General features: G+C 50.6%; 1 long non-coding RNA gene across 1 annotated transcript; it reads left to right on the top strand.

The window, feature by feature from the left end:
- The first annotated feature begins 1,938 nt into the window (after nucleotides 1–1,938).
- Nucleotides 1,939–4,320, top strand: LOC148005160 (uncharacterized). The gene is made up of 3 exons (XR_015622283.1): nucleotides 1,939–2,151; nucleotides 3,082–3,598; nucleotides 3,733–4,320. It is a non-coding gene; the product is annotated as an uncharacterized LOC148005160 (long non-coding RNA).
- Nucleotides 4,321–5,120: the final 800 nt, after the last annotated feature.

Genomic DNA, 5,120 nt, shown 5'->3' with positions numbered 1-5,120 from the left:
AACATAGGGAACAGACAGGTCTAGGTTTTTGTACGGTGTAGTTGCATCTCTGGACTGTGGCTCCGTTCTTTTCCATGTGGCCCTGGGCATGGTAGAACTTTCCTTCCTCCTTTGGTCATCTAACAATGACTTCTGTTCAACCGTAAGACCTGGCAGTGCCATCCATCTCCACACTGAGTGACAGTGCCCACTGCTGACCTTTTCCTAGACCCTAATGTTGGTTTTCCTCACTCTACGGTCCCTGACAAGCCATGCTCACAGTGGCTGCTGGGGACCAGGAAAGCCGTTTTTCTCCCTGTCATTAGTGTGTGCCCACTGGGGAAAGACATTGTTGGCAACTTTTCTTCTACCCAAATTCTAAGAATCAGTGTAGTGAGGCTCAGTGGGCCAGACGTGGATGGAGTTCCATTGGACGAGGTTGGGGGATTGACCCTCTCTGGTTGGTTAATGTTAGTTGTTAACTTGAGAGGATCTAGAGCAGTGCTTCTCAGCCTTCCTAATGCCGAGACCCTTTAACACAGTTCCTCACACTGTGGCGGCCCTGAACTATCAAGTTATTTGTTTCTACTCCATAACGTCATGTTCCTACTGTCACGAATCGTAATGTAAATATCTGATCTGTGACGCCCCCCCTCAGAGGGATTGAGACCCACAGGTTGAGAACTACTGATCCGGAGTCACCAAAGAGATAGGACTCAGGGTACGTCCTCGGGGGATTGTCTGTTAGGTCATTTGAAATGGGAAGAGCCACCCACCTTAAACACAGGCAGCGGGTTCCCCAGCCGGTTCCAGAGAGCATAAACAGGAGAAAGCCAGCTGAGTACCAGTGTTCGTCTCTCTGTGCTTCCTGCTGCCGTGATAGCATCCTTTTAAACTGCCATGGAAACCCTTCCTCCCATAAATTGCTTTTTGGAGGTCGCAGATACCAGAGAAGAAACCAGCACGCCCTCCCAGCAGCCACTCTGAGCTGAGGACCTGGCTTCAGAGAGACCTGCTCCAGGGGATGTCGGAGTGGCTCAGTGAAGGACTGAGTGTGGAATTCTTGATTAGAATGAGGAGCCCAGCCCCAAGCACCGTTCCACAAGACCTTGCTCTACTCTGTCTGACACCACATCCCTGCAGGCTACAGTTTGATATTACAGGCGACCTCCAAACGTCCATTTCCACAGTGGAGCCTAAACTCCTGACAAGAGCAGCCATTGTGGCACCACTTTGGCCATGGCCGGCCCCTGAGCACAGTGTCTGTTGAATAGACTGATTGTCTTCACTGCTGACCTCCTACCCAAGCTCCCACCATGGTTAACCCTTACTGTGCATTTCTCCCATGTCGGTCAGCACCCATCCGGGCTTGACAAAATTCTTCCGAGCTAGTATCCCGCTGGCCACAGTGAAGGAAGTACTTACTGCCCAGCCTCACTACCCCTGTGGTGGCTGATCTTGGCCAGTCATCTCGACTACATCTTGAGTCGACTAAAACCCACCCTTGTTGGGTATGTCTGTGAAAGACCCCAGCTTAGCAGCAGTAACGCCATTTTGCAAGGCTGTACTTAAGATGACTGGTTCAGGGAAAGGTTAGAACACTGAGTACACAGCGGCTGCCAAGCAGGATGTGTTTGGTTGAAGGCCTGGCAACAGGACGACTTCGGTTGAGCACCTGACAATGAAAAAAAAAGCCCCGGGAGAGGTCCCACACCCTGGTGGGGGGCCGAGTCAGTCGTTATGTTCCAAGAAGGTAGCTAGGAAACTTGCCCCCGGGCTGAACCCTTGGGGGGCCGAGTCAGCCGTTATGTTTCAGGAAGGTAGCTAGGAAACTTGCCCCCGGGCTAAACCCTTGCCATATTAGAATCCACCAATTATATCCCTGTAACCATGCATCTGCTTCTGTATGCTTGCTTCTGCTCCCCAAAATCCTATAAAAGCCCATCCTTGGTTCCGTGGGGCGCGCCAGTCCCCCGAGTGACTGAAGCGCCCGCAGGTGCCTGTGCCTGTGTATCCCGACAATAAACCAAATCCTCTTGCTGATTGCATCCTGTGGTGTCTCGGTCTGGTCTTTGGAGTTAGAGGGTCTCCATCCCGAGGGAAAGTTCTCCCTGAGAGCTTTTCATCTGTAAACCGTGAATACACAGCTGCAAGCACAGATGAGAGACAAAGGTAAGGCCGGTTCCTGCTTCCTGTCTCCTGTATCCCAGCTTGCACATCTGTGGGTTTGAGGAAGACTGTCCCATCCTGGCTTCAAAAACAACTGCTAGGATGGCCCCCTCCTCAGGAGATGGCCCAAGAGACTTAATAATAGTGACTGTGAGGACTCCACCTTAGCATTTCTTCCTTCTACCATCATGTGTTTATATAAAGAGAGGGGGATATGTTCTATGGAGGTGTGATGAGGTATGGGGGAAGGGGGTGCCTCTGTGGGCCCATGCTGAGATATCCCTCCCCCTGAGGGACCAGCCACATAATGTAGAATAGTTTATTCAGGACATGGGGAAGGGAGTTAAGAGGGTAGTAGGGGCAGAGAAAGGAAGAGAGAGAGAGAGAGAGAGAGAGAGAGAGAGAGAGAGAGAGAGAGAGAGAAGAGAAGAGAAGAGAAGAGAAGAGAAGAGAAGAGAAGAGAAGAGAAGAGAAGAGAAGAGAAGAAGTAGAGAAATAGAGGCTGGCCATGAGCACAAGAAGAGAGAGGGGGAGGGGAATAGGGAGAGAAGGGACAAAGGTGGTAGAGGCTAAGAGAGCAAGTGAGAATGAGAGAATGGGAGAGAGAGAGAGAGAGAGAGAGAGAGAGAGAGAGAGAGAGAGAGAATGGGAAGAATGGGAGAGAGGGGGGAGGGGGCAAGCTTTTATAGTATCAGGTATACCTGGCTGTTGCCAGGTAACTGTGGAGTGGAGCTTAGACAGAATGCTAACAACACGAGGCTGGCTTATGTAACAGGCAGACACCTCAAGTTTTACACGGCAACAGTCAGGGCATATGGGGGATGTGTGAGTAAGGTATGGGCCGAGGAGCAAGCCATGGGAGTCTTATCAGACTGGAGAAAGGACGGTACGCAGTGGTGGGTTTTGTTTGCTTTTTGTTGTTGTGTTTTCTAGGCTCAGCAGAAGGAACTGACACAGGCAATGAAGAGAAAAGAATGGAAACAGAAGCTGACCTTGAAACCCTGACAGATGCACACATCTGTGGGCCTGCATGTAGTTTTGCCCTGCTAACCTGATGGGACCCTAGTTTCTAGTGTGGAGTTCCTTGAGAATTCAGGGTCAAGGGCAGTGACAGGTTTCTCTCCCACCTCTTTGAGTTGATGAGTCAGACTCTGAGGGCAACAGAGCTTGTGGATGGGGATCATGGAAGACCATACATAAGTCCTAGTGTTTCAGTTGAGCCCACCGCAGCCCATCCCAACCTCTTCACCCAGCTCCCTGGGCCTGCCATCTTGGGGTCTCATCAGTCCTCCAGGCTCACTTGGCCTTTCTCCTAGCGAAGAGGAAATCGGGAAGCACACGTCTCTGTCCCTAGTGAGTCACCTCATTCCAGAACCTGCTTCTTGGTCAGAAGAGTGCCAGTGGCATGTGCTGCTCCCTTCCATCAAAGCAGCTGAGAGAACCAGCTGAGGTGTGTGCGTGAGGGGCTCAGAGCATGTGCAAGGCTGCCTGCCATTCATCTCCCGTAGCCTCCAATCTCCTGCAGGATCCATACCCTCCCACGTGATGGCCACCTCCCGCTCACTCTATGCTCCTTGTCTCCAGGAGGCTAAACCCCAGCTTTCTGCAGCCATTCTCAGACTCTACAATGAACATGGCAGCTGCCGGTGGCACTTACCAACAGCTAGCACTGTGGGCTAGGACTGGTGGTAAGGACTCTACAGAGATCTTAGTTCACAGTTGTCAGCTGAGGAACAAGTGGGTTTATTGTGCCCATCTTATTAGTGAGAGATAAAAGAGGGAGGGCGTAGGAGATCAGGTGACCTGCTCAAGGTCACACAGTCATCTTGAGCCACATGGTGGCTAGGCTAAAACATCCCTACTTTATCCATGTGGTCTCCTGTGAGGTGACGTCACAGGTGAGACAGGTACAAGGTAGAAGGAGGCCTGTCATTGGACGAGAAGGAAGGATGGGTGGGAGAAGTTTGAAGGAAGAAGAGGAGGCTGGAAACGGAAAGGAGGAAGAGACAGGAGGGAGAGGGAGAGAAGCCGTGGCAGGACAATATGACGGGTGACGTTAAGATTCCATGCTGTGCCTTTACAGGTTGTTACGAATGTTCTTAAGGGATGGGTGTGTATTGGGCTTTGTATATTTATGTGGGCAATTATATCTTATCAATTGGGCCAAAGGTTATTGTGTTGTGTTTTCTTTCATGTAGCCATTTAAGTGTAAGAAAGTGTGCGGCGGCTGGTCTGGGCCGCCATAGAGTTGGGATGTGTGTTTCTGGCATGGAAACCTGCCTTGGGAACTAGATAGGTAGAGAGATTGCTGCCGGGCTCAGAGAGAGGCCTTTGGCAGTGTGATACAGGATGGAGCAGAGTGGGTGAGACGCTTTGCTGACTGAGACTTAAGATATCTAGCAGATATCTTGGGGGCAGTGTGGTGTAGACCTAGTGGGGATAAAAGACAACCTTACTTTTTTTATTTTTATATATTTTTACAACAGTCTCCTACATTCCCATCCCTGAGCCTCATGTTATGCATAACATTCTCTGTGTCAAGCAACTGCCATCTTGGTCAGCTTGGCTGTGTCCACTTAGAAACAGATCGTTCTTTTTGACCATTTACACCCCCTTGTGGAGGGTGGGGAGGTTAACAAGACTTTCACCTGAGTATCCAGCCACTCCATACCATGTGTTATAGGCAAGGCTGCCCCAGGTGCACGGCTGGTCTCGCGGAGAGCTAGAGCCTCTAGGCTGGTGCCCTGGTCAGGGTTACCATTGCTGTAACGAAACACCATGACCAAAGCAACTTGTGGAGGAAAAGGTTTCTTTGGCTACACTTCAATATCACTGGTCATCATAGAAGTCAGGGCAAGAACCCAGAGGCAAGAGCTGATGTGGAGGCCACAGATGGGGTGCTGCTTACTGGATTGCTCCTCCTGGCTTACTCAGTCTGCTTTTTATTATAGAGGCCAGGACTCTATAGACTA

Source organism: Rattus norvegicus, chromosome 6 (assembly GCF_021556685.1).
Source record: "Rattus norvegicus strain SHRSP/BbbUtx chromosome 6, alternate assembly SHRSP_T2T, whole genome shotgun sequence".
NCBI lineage: Eukaryota > Metazoa > Chordata > Mammalia > Rodentia > Muridae > Rattus > Rattus norvegicus.
This window is presented reverse-complemented; position numbering and strand designations above follow the sequence as displayed.